General features: G+C 42.2%; 1 long non-coding RNA gene across 1 annotated transcript; it reads left to right on the forward strand.

The window, feature by feature from the left end:
• Positions 1 to 366: 366 nt before the first annotated feature.
• Positions 367 to 1,834, forward strand: LOC120740541. The gene is made up of 2 exons (XR_005697396.1): positions 367 to 440; positions 561 to 1,834. It is a non-coding gene; the product is annotated as an uncharacterized LOC120740541 (long non-coding RNA).
• Positions 1,835 to 16,215: the final 14,381 nt, after the last annotated feature.

The raw sequence follows: 16,215 nt of genomic DNA on the forward strand, positions 1-16,215 counted from the left end.
GACTTCTTCACGGTCCACATCACTGTGACACAGAATCTATAGGAGCCACTTCAGCTCCAAACAACGATGAAATAATCACAGAAGAGCTTCAGTACTGGGCCGATCACAATGGATTCTTTAGAACGCAACACTTCTGATGGTGACTTTGACGTCTCTGTGAGATCCAAAACATCACAGCCTTCATGATAATCATGCAGAAAAGAGAAAAAAGCGAAGTTTAAGTGAAAAGCAAAAAATTATTTGGAGAAAAAAAAATGTAAATTGTTCTGGATATGTTTGATTTTTTTTTTTTTTTACAATTTCAAAAGCTAAAAAAAACCACTTTCTTAAATTGTGCTCCTCATTCATAATGTTTTTGTCTTTTAGCATTTTAGCTGGTTTAGAGTTTATAGGTACCAAAAACCATCAGAACCATTTAAAAACAAGGGATTGTCAAACTGGTAAGAGCTGAAAACACAGAATCGTTATTCTATTAAAACCTGAAGAGAACTACGGGTAAATCAAAGACATTTTTACACCATGATTCAAAAAACAAGCTTAACGTGGGTTTTCTTTTGCAGAATAAGAAAGTGGCGTTGTTCTGGCCTGGTGATGCCAGGAGAAGGAGCGTGGGGTGTCCTCCTCCTGCTGTGACTCACAGGTGGAGAGATCGGGAGCAGCCAGCAAGCTGGATAGATTCTCCAGATTCTTTAAATTGGCAATTAGCTTTAATGAGTGCTTTAATTTTAATGAGAGGCTTCCAGATCTTAGTTCATTCATTCATTTCACGTGTGACACCACCACCACCCTGTTCACCCCGTCCCTCCCCCCAGCTGTAACATGAAGCCTGTTTGGAGAGTGCTGACTAACAGTTCGCTGACCTTCCACCCAGTCGAACCTGATTTGTTTCACACAACCCTCCCCATCAGCTACTACCCCCTCTTTTTTAATTAATTTCTTTTATTTTATTTTTTCCCTCTGGCATGTCAGTCCATCTTATGTTAGTGAAGCTCTGATTTCGCTGCAGTCAGAAGCATCCGAGCCTTAACGATCTGCAGCCCACAGCTACAGCCCCAATTAGGTTAGATGTGGACGCAGAGAGGGATGGAGGGCACACGCAAATGGAGAAGATGATTGGCCTGATGGTGGATGTTTGATATAAATTGTCTTAATGATTTTAATCCCTCAGAGTGCAGTGTGGACTCAGTCACAGAAATGAGCTGGAGCAGAAACCTGAGGGTTTATGAACACCACAGGCAGACCTGCAACACGAGGACATCACATCCAACAGAGTTTTACAACAAGTATCCTCTGCAGTAACAAAAACATATTAATTACACACCATCTAGAGAAACTGGTCAGTGTAAAGCTTCTCTGTGATGCTGAAACACACTGAAAATGGCACTGAAGACAACGCTGTCACACACTGAGACAAAGGACTGTGCAGTTATTGGCCTCTTTTTTTGGAAGTTTATTTAAAATTGTGCTGACTTGGTTCTGCTGCAGAGAAGAAAAACGTCCCACCTACAAGATATTCCTGCTGTGAATCAGTTAGCAGAGCTGTGAGTCAAGTTATTCTCTACTTCACTGGTGACATGCATGCTCACTTTGTGATCTAGACATCTACCAACCTGCATTTATCATCAATCAGTGGACGTCTTCTGTTTGGTGCACCATTATCGGTCAGCTGTACCAAACCATCTTAAAGTGTATAAAGAAGATATGCAGTTTGTGTAATGTAGCTGAGGGGTTAATCAGGGTAGCAGTGGTTCTGCTGATGGAAGCAATGTTTCATTTTATTCAAATCTTTGTACAATTAATGCAAATCAAAAACATAAAACCTCTAAAATACTTTGTACTCTTTTTGTTTCCAACAAGAAAGGTGATTTATAGAGCAAATGTCTGTGCTTCAGCAAAGACACGTCATTTAATTTGGACTTAATTAGGCTGTTTTGTCATTTAATTGGAAGGAGCTGTTGTCCAACGATATCAGGCTGACGATCTCCTCTAGAATTTAAAATAAATTTGTATTGATTTCAACAAAGTTTGGCTCGACAGTCTGAGTCTGCATCGACTGACCAAATGTGTCCAAGTTGGGTTTCCAAGTCTGGCTGCAGACCTCTGAATCACCGCCAGCCTTTCCTACTTGTTCATTATGCTCTTTGACGCTCTGCCCTCAGTTACGGAAACAACTGAGTCACTCAAAGCTTCAGGATTATGATTGGAGGCATCATCTTCCAGTGTGCGAGCCAGAGGAACGTCTGGGAAAATGTAGCTACAGAAGTTGTTGTAAATCACCGTAAAACTAAGTTAAAAGCAGCTTTGTGTTAACTGAAAGTGTCAGCGTTAGCGGGGTCAATACATCAATAGTCTGCTGGCCAGCCAGAGCAACATGACGGCGAACACAAACACCATGTCAGGCTGAAAAAATGATGTTAAACACATGCATATTTATTTAAGAACAAGCACCTGGTGAGCGCAGCTTAACAAACCCAGCCCAAATCAGAGTGTCAAACTGGATAAACTGCTTAAAGTCAGGTTTAGTTTTAAATCATGATAATTTATTCTTAATCTCTGGCTTATTTCTCAGTCCGTCTTTTGTCCCATCACCCCAACCCGTGATGGCTGCCCTTCCCTGAGCCTGGATCTGCCTGTGTTTCTTTCTGTTAAAAAGGGGTTCTTCCTTCCCACTCTCACCAAGCGCTTGCTCACACAGGGTCATGTGGTTGTTGGGGTTTTCTCTGTTTACCTTAAAATATAAAGCACATTTACATGACTGTTTTTGTGATTTGACATTAGTTCAATTCAGTTTTATTTATATAAGTTGCTGAGACTGCACACATCCTGCTCTTTACCAAGTAGCAACCTCTGGGGCTGAAAAATTAAACCAACCCACACAAAGACCTGCATTTCCTCTAACATCCACTAGAGGCTCCAGCAGTGAGTCGTCCCAAGTAAAAATGTCCAACGTGACAGCAGAAACAAACATGTTTATTCCATGATACAAAATCCTTTCTGGTCATCATGTATATGTTGTGATCTCCAGTCTTTCTCAGGCTTTTCAGTTTTGAAGTTTAGAGTTTACTCATCATTCTTTGGTTTGTTTGTTAGAATCTGATTTACATTTTCTCACCAGTCTTAATGATTTCTTGGTTGTAGTCAGAGTGCATTGTTTGGGTTTGTTAGTATTTTGTACTTTCAGCTCCTGTTATGTTCACCTAGTGTTTGAATCCTATGGCTTGTACCTGCTGAGATGTTTAGTTCCTTCAGGGTTTCTCTTTCCCCCCTCCTTTGCCTCGTCTAGCTTGCTGTCAGTCGTTTTCTTTGATTGTGCTCAGCTGTGTTTCTGCTTCCCTAAGTAGCCTCTGTGTGAAGCTATAACCTTGTCTGAGTCATTGTCTTAGCATGTGCACATGCTCCTTGGCCTGCACTTTGGTCATTTTGCTTATGCGTTGCATTTTCTTTTAACAAGTCATCTATTTTCATACAGGTGAGGTTTCGATTTAGAGTGTAGGCACTTTGACTGACAGCTGGCTGAAGACACAGGTGTCTGCACCTGCTAGCTGTCTGCTAGCCTTCACCTCAGCTAACTGGAGTCCCTAAACTGGACCTGGACCATTTGTAGTGCTGGTGTCTTTTGGAGCATTTGTATTGGACATTATCTGACCAATTATATGGCTGCTGTGAAGTTAAATGTACTAACAGACTGTCTATCAAGTCTGAGCTCTAGTTTTTAACAGTGAAATTAAATAATTTTATTTGGGTGGTATCTGCTAGACTCTTCGCGTTAGCTGATAAATGTAGCACTGCACCCATGCCCCTCTACAGGGTAATCTTCCAAAAGGTCAGCGTGGTATGGCCAAAATATTAATATAATACAGTGTTGAGAAACTGGTGGACAACATCTTTTATATACAGTCTATGGGCTTGAAACAAGAAAGCGACTTCCATGAGCAAATTTCCCTTTAGAAGCTGTTTTGTTGCTCGTGCACATAGCAGAATACTGTTGCTATAGAGACATCCGTCATAATTAATGTAGCTACTGGAAGTACTTGTTGGGTCTCTGTAAACATCGTTGTTCTGGCTTTAAACAACAAGCCGCCGTCTCTTTTGTTAACGCTTTCCTGTCAGGCTTTATTTGGATAAAATGTGCACAAAGTGATGAACGAGATAAGGTGAAACAGCCAGCTGCTCGAAGCGAATTGTCTTGAGCAGGCCTGCGGGCTTATGAGACAATTTATTTTTCAACACAGAGTCATTTTAAATGTGAGATTGCACGACTGGAGGGGACCTTTAATGCAGAGCCTAAACCTCCCTCCCAGCGGGGAAATTCTCCCAGTTCTTTCTTTGGTAATTGCAACACCATGATTAAAGGTTATCACTTTTTACTCCCACACAGACGTACAGAAACAATTCATGTGGGGTTTGGAATAACAAGTCAGATTACATACAGTGAGCCGTGTGTACTGAAAAGCCTGCTTCAAACCGGAAATGGAAAACCAGAATAATGCATCGCTTTTCCTCTAGTCAATAAACCCCAGGGGTGGGAGTGAAACAACACTGAATGTATTCTAAGTACTGTGTGTGTGTGTGTGTTTTAATGTTTGATATATTGTATTCCCCAAGGCCATAAGAGCTCACGGGAGCTCCAAATGTGGATTAATCTGCCACTGAAAATAGTCCACAATGACAAAAACAACGACACCAGCTGCTTTGTAGATGGCACATTTAACATAAATAAACTGATGGCATATGTTTATTCAAATAAGAAAATTTTTACAAACTAGAATATGTTGCTTTTCAAATGATGTCTGACACTTTCACTTTAACACTTTCTGTTAAAAGCTTTTTCCAAATGTGAGAATTTGATAAAAGGGATAGAAAATGACCTCCAAACCCCAGAAAGGCGACTGCTGACCTGTCGAGTTTTAAGAAGTTAATTCTAAAAGGATCAGGTGTAGACATGAATTGTGTGGTTGTCTGTCTCATAGTTTGATAATGATAGTCTGCTGGGAAAAGCCTGCAGTTCATAAACTGTATGGGTGCAAGCACAGACAACCTGCAATTAGTGATCGACAACTAACTAACTAATAAAGTACTAAAATGTCGCCTTTTCCCTGTCTTCTAAAACTGTCCACAGACTGGTCAGATAATGTCATTAAAAATGCCCCAAAAGGCTCCAACCAACCAATCCTGTCAGTCAAAGAGGCCACACCTCCCAATGGTTCCAATGTCTTATTGATATTAAATGGAGTCGTTCTAAAGGAAAAACCACTAACTTGCTTTGGAGGCAACCTCGAGCAGCCACTCGAGGCTCTACTTTTTTCAATCATAAGCTGCTGCTTGGTCATTTATCATTCATCTTTACTTTACTGTTATACTTGAATTTCCTTCTACTTCCTGTTAGCTGGCCACTTGGTGAAGTTCAGATAAACACCACATGTATCAGACTTTTACTTTCTTAGTTCCCTCTGTCTCAAAAACACCTGATGATGGCCAGAAATGCCTCGATTCATTACAGTTCAGTGACATTTTAGGCCAAGTCTAAACAGCTATAAAAATAATAATAATAGTAATAATGATCCTCTGTACAGCTGCTGTGAAGGGAGAAATTTAGCATTTAACTGACCCACTGCCTTCGGGTTTTAGCCCTTAACACTACATGTTCCTCAGCTTGTTATAGACAAACATAGGTTCTTCACAGAGGGGTGATGTTCAGAGTCCAGCTATGGTTCAGACCATATCAGCAGGTCACTGAATGAAATTATAAAATCGACTTCGACTGCAGCCTGGGTGTCTCTAACCCTGTAGCTTACTGTGACGTTAACACCCTCACACACATGCACAAGATACCAACAATGATCGACAAATCTGCACCTTAAACCAATTGTGGCGTGAAAACTCCAGCTAAAGCCTGGATTGTGCTGTTTTAGTCTAGTCGGGAGCTGGAAGAGTTTGTGTTGATGTCTGAGTGAAGAATTAGGCTGTCGATCATCAGATTTTCAGCTTTAAAAAAAAAAAAAAAAAAAAAAAAATCAAGATTTTAGCAGAATGAAAAAGTATCCATGTTGTGATATTTTGCAGCCCAGGCGGGGTTTTCCTGTATCACACCATCAGCATGAAGCAGCATCCAGCCTCTGACAGAATACCAAGACATAAACACATTAGTATACTGTTGCATATTGTAATGTGTCCCTGACATTTCCTTCCCATTATTCACTAATGCTGCATCCACAGCACAATGTCTCTGAATTTATCACTGAAAATTGATGCAATTTATATTCATCTAGCACAATGACAACACCAGAATATGGGAATGGATTCCCTACTTCAGTGGAAACCACAGAGTGTGAATGGAAATGGTGAGAACAGATATTTAACAAGCAGCAGCAGCAGCTGAAACACAGACTGAAGATTTACAGGCTTTAAGGACAAATCCCACACATTACTCATTTATTTTTTCAAACATATTTGCTTTTGTGGCTGCACGGAGAAGACTCAAAGACATTTTAGGAACCGTTTAACCAGAATGCTCCAATCAGCAGATGTTCAGGATTGAGAAGTAAATGTAATTTAAAGAGGTGAGTGCTGCAAATTAAAAACAGAATGTAAGGAGGAAAGAAAAAAAAAAAAAAAAAAAAAAAAGCACAGGACAGGAGCTGTTAAAAACATGACAGAGTGACGTAGCTTCTGGGTCTGATTGACAGATTGTGTCATAATAAGAGGAAGGAGACTTCAAGTCGAGTCGTTACTCCTCAGCACCGAGAGGAGCTCATTAAAGAGGTTGGAGGAGCTCGCAAGTTTAAAAAGACCAACACTGAAGTGCATAAAACCTCCAACTTTTAATGTCCAGCAGGGGGCGACATCTATGGTTGGTAAGACTGTCCCACTGCATAGAAAAATGAGCCTACTGCTCACCTGATCTCTGAGCCAAGTAAACACTTTTCTGATCAGTTTATGGTTTCGGACGCCAGTTTGGAGTCTTATTGAATTTAAAATATAAATTACTGCAGATGTTATGATCCCATTAGTCAAAAATGACAAACAGGAAGTGATCCAGTTTCAGAAAACTAAAACAAGAAAGTTCAGAAGATAAAGTTGCATTAGTTGCATGTTAAATATACAATACTGCTTAATTTCTGCTCCTTTGTCGTATCCTTAAATTATGATGTTCAATATGTTTTAAATGGTGGCAGCTCAGCACTTCATCTGCAGAGGGAAACAGAGCAGTCGCCCAGCTGTAGGTGCTCCATATCAGGGCCATCAGCCCAGCTGCCCGAGATAACGAGCAGCACAACTATTTAAGAGAAGAGAATAATTTACAATTTGGAAAGATGTATCCACGAGCAATCGAAACATACGCACTTTAAAATGATATTGACCCACTTTCCTGCGTGTCCAAGTGCTTATGATCATGAAAAAAACCAAACTGTTATCAAAGACCGTTTCTTCCCCCCACACAGAAAATCCTAAAGGTCAAACTTTGAGCTAAACCCAGAAAAAAGCAAAGCTCTCATAAAAATGCTCGGTGAACAGACTCGGCCTCGAGGTTGAGAGAGCGCGATCTTTAATCTGTGCATCCAAGCTGCCTCTCACCTCAACAGGAAGGACGCCAAATCTCCACCGAGCATTTTCTGAATATCGATGTGATAAAATCTGATGATGGCTTCAGTGAAATGTTCAGCTACATGAACCTTCAACTCTACTTTTATCTGCCAACATGGACTTAAAAAAAAAAACAGCAATAGAAAGAAAAAGCTTTAGTTTCTATTTCTGCTCAAAAATTCTCATTTTTTTCATTTTCTCATTCAAAAAAAAAAAAGGAGAAAAAAAAAAAAACAGCGACCTCTGCCTGTGGATGAGCGTCTCAAACAAATCCTCTATCATCAGCAGCAGATTAATCCAAATTCACTGGTCTTATTGATCTTACTTGTAAGTAGGATATTCTGTCTTCATTTGACTCAATGATATGGTCTGATTTTCCCAAATGCCAACATCTTAACCTTAAAACCTCTAAAATTTGTCTTACTCCTCAAGTAGTTGAGTTCCATGCTGAGCCAATTAAAGAGTAATCCTGGACTGCGATTCTGGGCTTTTTAAAAATAAAACTGACATGACTTTTAAAATCTAAAAAGCAACACTGCCTTCAACACTCCAGACTAAAGCAACAGATATGCTGTCTGGCTTCAGCGGGGACCAAAAATCATACACATCAACACGCTTTCCAACCCAGGCTTCTGGAGGGTTTCACAACGTATGAAAATTGCAGAGGAGTCATGAATAATAACAGTTTTCATTAAAATCATTGCTGCATGGAAAGTTTAAAGTGTCTCTAGATTTCATACAGTAAAACGATTAAATCATTATCAGTATTGGTAAAAGGCTTGTACGTGGCCATTAACTAAAATCACAAGCCTGCTTTAATTTTCTAACTGTCACTGTTAACTGGTCAGAAAACTAAAGTTATTACATTTCAAATGAGTTATCAGAAGTTCTTGTTAGTTTCTTTTTCCATTTGGGTGATCTGAGAGGAGGGAACTTTTTTTTTTTTTTTTTTTTTTTTTTAAATAAGGGTTTAGGCACCACAACTACATAAGTATCATATTTCAGAATGCTTCATTAACACAAAACAGAATTCAAACACTTCCTACAGCTAACCAGGCTGCAGGAAATTTGTCTGAGTTCAGGATTCACGTTTGTCACGATTCTGTGACAGCAGGCAGGTTTTGGATCCTGGAGCCTATCCCAGCTACCCAACCTAACCCTAAAAGCTTACAGTCTTTGGACTGTGGGAGGAAGCTGGAGAACCCGGAGAGAACCCACGCCAACATGGGAAGAACATGTAAACTGCACACAGAAAGGCCCTGGCCAACAGTGCTAACCTCTACGCCACCATGCTGCAAGACTAAAGCAAATAACTGAAACTTAAGAAGGTAGAACTTCAACACATGATCAAAAGCATAATTACAAGAACACTGGAAATCATAACTAAGAGAACTGTTAACTGACGACAGTCTGAAGACATGCAGTTAGTAGGTTCTCTTCTTATAACAGAAGGCTTTTCTTTAACACTTTATGTAAATGTGCTTCCTTACTATGCTGCTTTAAACTGAACCCAACCTGACTCTAAGTGGGTAACCAGTGGCCTAAGGTACAAGGTTAAAAGAGGGCCGTGATCTCGCCAGAGGTCATGTTGTGCATACTTCTGAGCAGTGGACCGTGGACACCCCGAGGTTGTGTTGGTCGGCACTATGACTGCATTAAAGTGAAAATGATGCGGCCAGAATTTTAACTTTAATCAAAAATAATGATCTTGAGACACAATCAAAGTTTAAGGCTGCGCTTTCAGGGAAAGTTGTGCATGCAGCTGATGGCTCTGAGAACAGAGGAGTGGTGCCATGCTGAACAGAAAAACCCGGTCTCACAGTCACCAAAGGAAAGAAAAAAAGTTGGCGATGTGTTGTATTTAAGCTGTGTGCTTGGAAGCACTGACTATATGCTCTTTAATGTGGACTGAATAATATCTTCAGCGAGTGTGGTGGAGAATTTTCAGAGCGCTGTCGTAATCAAAGCGGGGGATTTGTTCTGCTTCGGCATATCCTCTTCCTCGGCAGAGAAAAGAGGAAGAGACAAGAAAGAAAGCTCTAAATACAGTGTTTGACTGCGACACGGCTGCCGCTCTGACACCGCAGCCCCGAGATAAATTTGCAAAGTGTGTTTCCATCAAACATGACCCTGCTGCTCACCAATTATCTCTCCAGGACTGCATCATTTCAGCAGCCGGGGTCGACCCCGTCTGTCAGCTGCTGTCTGTCCTCCCGGCCGACTGTGGCAGGGGGAATGTAAAAGCGTCTCTCCATCGGCAAATAATTGCTCCCAGAAAGCGTGCAATCTGCAGGGTCGGAAGTTGAAGCCTCCATAAACAGACGCCGCCTGGCTGTCAGAGGCGGGCCTCGGTCACCTGCACCTCAGAGCCGGTGAAAGCTTCTTTGCTTTCTCTCCTTGGAGCTCTTGTTTTCTGCCCGGCGTCCAGAGCAGGTGGACACCTCAGCATTTCGGCACAGACCTCCTCGCACTTTTCACCGGGAGCAAATCTGCGTCTGTCACAGCATCCGAGGCAGCCCGCAGACTGCCTCGGATGCTGACCACTTATGTGCTACTTAAGTGCAACCACTTATGCTACGCCCCACTTAAAACGAAGTGCTGACTGGGGTGGGGGGGTAACACAAAGTGAAAAAGAAAACATCAACTACTGGAAAATAGATGTCATTAAACATGATTTATTGCACAAAACTACTAAAGTAAAAATGAACACAGGGAAGCTCTTTTCTCCAGGGTCTCCAAGGCCAAAACAACAAACAAAACAACCCCTCTAGCTAAAAATCAAACCAAGACCTCTCTAACCAAAACAAAATACAATGGTTGAGCTCCCTGTCTAGCCAAAAACAGGAGAAAATGGTTGAAACAAAAATGGCAAAGAACCCCTACCTGCTTCCACAACGATGAACTAATTAACACAGGGAGGGCACACCTTTGCTTACAATAAAAGAAAGACACCAAAGTTTCACCGAGTTTAAGCGCGTGGGTTGGAAGATAAATGATCCTTTAAATTACATGTTGAGGAACTTGCGAGACACTTTAAAGTGTTGTCTCGCAAGTGCAGCTCGTAAGAGCACAAAGTTTACAGAGCAAGCTGCAGTGCAGGAGGACACGAGGCAACAAAGGGTGCTGCTCAGCATCAGCAGGAGCTGAGTGAGGTAATTCGATCACCTGGAGTCCCAGTATTTTAGCCTGTATATTATTGGTTTCTTACTAATGATCAGCAGGTGGCAGTTGATAACACCAAATTTCTAATTAGTAGATGGCCTCCTCTACTTCCTGAGGTACAGCCACACAACATATTTATTGTGTTGATTTGCATATTATTTTGTTATTTATTTTTACTTATTCTGTACTTAAAACTACATTGTGTGTCTCATTTCCTGTAAAATACTCCAAAGTTGGGCAAAATTAAGCCACTCCAAAATAGAGTGGAGAGTACTTACGGCGTAAGATGTGGAAATATTGTTTGTTTTTCTGCTGAATTAAAAGGAAGTTATGCAAATAGTTCTTATATAGCGCTTTTCTGCTCTAACTGAGGCTTTTTATTACATGTTTTTGGATGCCCAGGATTTACTGGAAATGTTCCAGCTGTGATGGAGCGTCTCCTGGGACGAAAGCTGTGGTGAACCTAGCTGTCTGGGCTTTTTTTATAACCTCAACAACCTTGATTTGACAAAACTGATAAGCTAACACATCATGATGAATAACCCCAGTGCTCCACCATTTTCAGATGCTCATACTAAAACTCAACACGTGCAGATCTTTAGTATGAGCCCATCAAAACTTCACTGATGCACTTGTAGTTGGTCACTGAAGTGTTTTGCTGTCTTTTGCTCGCTCCTTACCTCTTTGACCTCTAACGAAGACCCAACATGTTGCTGCTGGTTAAAGAGTTAATTCTGCAAAACAGAAATACTGTGTGAAATGTGTTGCCTGGAATCAATTTAAAAAGAAGGAATATTTGGTGAAAGTTTAATCTAAAAAGCTGCAAACTCTTCACTCTCAGTTTACTGCAAGCTTCTTTTGCATCATCACAAAGGCACTAGCATCCAGCGCCACATTCAGAGCTAATTATGGGCCGCCAGAGGAAAAAAACAAAAAGCGCAACCACACAACAGAGAGAGGATCAAAGAGCTTATTTATGGAGGAGTCAGCGCGCTTCGATGGTCTGACCGGAGGTAAGAACATCAACAATGTGCTGAAAGTCACGCAGCTCAAGAGATGGCGCTCGCTCGAGTGGGTAAGTAGCAGTTCACGGTCGTACCATTATCCTGCCGAGGGGCCAGCGGGTGATTATAGCCTGTTGCCCCGGCCGCGAGCTGTTGAGGCTCGTTAATACAGCTCTGAAGGTGGGCTAATTGGTGCTTAATTACTGTAGTCGGCCCACCAACAGTCAGCGCAAACAGCTGCACCCAGTGAAGAAACAAAAAGGAGTCGGAAAAAACCAGAGGGATGAATAAGCAACCAGAGACAGGGAGACATTCAAAGAGCGTTTGTTCTGTAATTGTGAGAGGAAGCAGGAGGAGGGAGAGCACGCTACGGCAGCTCGTCAGGACAAATTGGGAAGATGTGAATTATAGATTTCTGCGAGCTCTCCCTCTTTTCCCTCCTCTCTACACTGAGCCTGTAGAAATTGCTCATGAAATGTTAAGAGGACAGATGGCAACAAAAGCAGCACACAGGAGGATGAGCCGGCACGTAGAACGCAGCCCGTACCACCAGAGAGCGAGCAGAGATTATCGGGCCCCGAGCGCCAGCAGATAAGACGTGCAGACCAGAAAAGAGGTCCCTGTTCTTTCTTTTTCAGCTTTGATTACAACACCACGCTTATTTGATTGTGTGGGACAATTTGTGGGGAAAGTGTTTACAGAGCAGGAAAGTGAAAGAACTACGGAAGAGGATTAGGGCCACTGGGGGAAAAAAAGGAAAGAATTCTGACTTTTTTCTCAGAATTCTGAGAAAATTTTTTTCTCAGAATTCTGACTTTAATCTCAGAACTCAGAATTCTGACTTTAAAGTCAGAATTGTTTGTTTTTTTTTCCAGTGGCCCTAATCCTCTTCCGTAAAGAACTGATGAAAGCGTTGCGCAAAAGCAGAGGGCCGGCGTTGTCTGGCTTCTGATTATTCAGCTCTTTAATGGCGATTAATATCCCGGTTTTGCAGTGGGAGGAAGAAGAAGTGCTTTTTGTCCTCATGACAGGGAAAAAAGTAGAGTGCGAGCGCAGCTGTGTGTTTATTTTTGATGTGCACAGATATTCATATTAGTATCTGTATTGCAAATGGCGGCCTAATTGTGCACGCGCCGTGACAGCTCTCAAAAGTGCCGGCGACCAGCCGAGGGTCACGCAGCATTACGTGTTATTACAGCTCCTATGGCAACCATTTACTGCAGAGAACATGCTGCTGCATTCACTGTAATGAGAAATCCATTTGTGGACAAGGCAACAACAAAGCCCTCAATTACTGCCCGCACACTTCCAATCAACCCGACGCACATTTCTCCAACTCCAAAAGCAGCAGCAGACCTCCTCCCTCCCTCTGCTCTCCCTCACCTCATATTAACGCCGCAGTATTATTTTTGACAAGCCTGTCTTTGAATCGCATTAAAGACTTCCCAGATTATTATTACAAATGTAAAATTACATCAGCTCGTCCCCTGGCTGCCGCCGCCGCTGTGATGTGCGCTGATCACTGCGTTCTCGAGAGCATCTTCCTTCGGATTAGAGGTGCCACTGTTCATAAACTCATCAAAGCATTGTGAGCACGGAGCCTCTCAAAGATAATGAAAATGTGCCGACAATAACGCGGAGGATTAAAGCGCGAGTGTGTGAGAAGAGAGGGGAGCTTCAGAAGAAGGAGGTGAAAAGAGAGAGACAATAATGACAAATGCCTGTGATAATTAGATCCCGTGTGATTGGGATTCCTCACAGGTTAATGCAACTTCTTCCTCAGGTGATGACAAAAACGAAGCGTTTTGACCCAGTCTGCTCGGATCACCAGGTCAGATGAGACAACAGTTTCAAATTTAAAGCAGCTGACCTGGAAACGGCAGTGCTCTGCTGCAATCAGACGAAACAGAGCAGGAAGCGGCTCTGCCAACACCACTGTCATCATGACCATGAGGAAGACATTATGTGATCTTCCAGGTCAGCGGGTATAAAAAGGCCAAATGATTGGAAAGTTCCTCATTTCTGGGCTGGAAAATGAAGCCCACTACAGATGTGGCAACAATTGCAGTTCCTCTGATGGCCACTAGAGGCTCCAGCTGTGAGTCGGCCCCCGTAGACTCCTGTGTTGAAATGTCCAACTTAAAGGCTTAAAGTGCATTATTGGGATGTGGCCTCTTTGACACAGGTGGCTGTAACCGATAGCTATCTGCAAGGCTTCCCATCAGCTAATTGGAGACCTGGAATGGAACCTGTGGACCATGAAATTAATACAGTTATCAATAAAAAAAACTGCTGTGCAGTTAATTATACTAACAAATTGTCCAAGTAGTCTGAGCACCAGATTGTGTAACATTCTAGAGCTTTATCAGACACAGTGCTAATTACCCTTTCTTTCTGCGTGGAGTTTGCATGCTCTCCCCGTGTTTGCGTGGGTTCTCTCGATACTTCAGTTTCCTCTCAGAGTCCAAAGACATGCAGTTAGTGGGGTTAGGTTAAGTTGTGATTTCTAAATTGCCCATAGGTGTGAATGAGAGTGTGTTAGCCCTGCAACAGACTGGCGATCTGTCCACGGTGTACCCTGCCTCTTGCAGTATGGTAGCTGGGATAGGCTCCAGTCCACCCACCAACCCCTGCAACCCTTATAAGGATAAGCTGAAGAGGATGGATGGATGGAGCTTTATCAGCTGGAAGGCTTGGTTAACAAGTTTTAGCCATTAAAGAAAGTGTGGCAACACTGGCACTAGACATTCTTCTTCCCATCAACACTTTCCAGTTCCTTCTAGGGTATCTTGGGGCATTCCCAGGCCAGATGACATATATATAATTTTTATGTTTTTGTGTCTCTTAATTTAATCTCATCCCTCAACTGGCTGCTTCCAACATGAAGGACCAGCTGCTACTCGACTCCGTCTATTCCAAGCTCAGTCCGGATGTCCGCCTGTGACCTTCAGCTGCACTCTGTAAGCAATGTAGCGACCAGAAGACATATAAAGTGAAAGAAATTTGATGACTTAAATAAATATAAGCAAAATAGGCCAAAACAAAGTAGACGGCACCCTTTCTCAACTTCCAGCTGAATGACTGAAGCACCTACAAAGGAAAATGCTTATTGACATGACCTATTAGTAAATGCTTTAGTTGATTACCAAGGCAACCAGAGCCTTGAAAGTGTGCAAGTGACCAGCTTGCAGTCAAAGCTCTGCCTTCCTGCTCACCTATCACCACCCCCACTGCACCGATCCTCCCACCGGTTACTTCATGGCCCAAAAAACCAATACGTTGGCCATCAAAAATCTAAACTTAAAACCAAAACAGCCAATGGATGACATCATGGTGGCTTCTTCTTTGGTGTCTTTGACAACAAAAGTTCTGGGGAATCAGTTTGAACCATGTTCCTCAGGTTAATAAATTTATTTTCAAACGGCAGCACCAGGAATATCAAATAAAGACGCAAAAGCGATGTTTTTGTTCTCTGTACCTATCAGATCCCTCGTTATGAATGAATAAGGCTTCACCTACTTTTGCTACCTCTCTACCATGAAGAACAAAAAAGTAAAAAGAATGCAAATCAAACCTAAATCTGATTGGAGTGCATGAACGCTCACCACATTCATTTTCTATTACTGTTATTTTAGTCTTGATTTATTTTGTGCTTTCCATTAAAACCAGCCCTGATGACTTCATCCTCTACACTTCACTGAGGCTTTATTATGATTTTCCGTAATAGGGAGTCTATTATGTCTCATAGCTTGACGCATGATTGCTATTGCCATGGTTACCTGCAGTGCACCTGCAGATTGTACTTTAAAATTTGGAACAGCACATGATCCTTTAGCTGGAACTGAATCCCTGAACAACTTCAAATTTATCCTTTGCATAAATTATATTTCATGTGCTCATCCCTGGATGGTGATGCTGACCACCTGCCACTTCCTGTCTGCGGCGGAGGGAGCGATTCAAACGCTGAGAGAGGCGAAATTGAGCGCTACGGCTCTCCAGGAAGACAAACACACTCATTACTCTGTGAGCTCGATAAAACAACTCCAACTAAACCGTCCACTCGACAGACTCATTTCTGCACGATCATAGTGAGGATGAGGGCCAAGGTAGCACGAGCAGCTTCTGCTTTTGTCTCCTTTCATTTCCTCAGAAAAAAAGAAAGATAGAAAGGAAGGGAAACCAGACACTGAGAGTGGGATAGTCCCAGCCATTAACTGCTGGCTGATTGCTTTGTGCAAAAGGTGCCCGAAGAGCGAGGGGAAAGAAATTAGGGAATAATGGGAGGGAGTAATGAAAGAGGATGAAAACTGGCAGCCCAGCTCAATAGGCACAGCTGAATGGGAAAAGAAGAGGAGACAGAAAAACCCCAAATTAGACACTAAACTACAGAAGAAGGGACCAGATGTAGTCATTTTCAAATATTTACTCCAGAATCCCCCCCCCCCCTGCTTTTTTTTCTTCTCAA

Source organism: Simochromis diagramma, unplaced genomic scaffold (assembly GCF_900408965.1).
Source record: "Simochromis diagramma unplaced genomic scaffold, fSimDia1.1 OVJJ01000433.1, whole genome shotgun sequence".
Lineage (NCBI taxonomy): Eukaryota > Metazoa > Chordata > Actinopteri > Cichliformes > Cichlidae > Simochromis > Simochromis diagramma.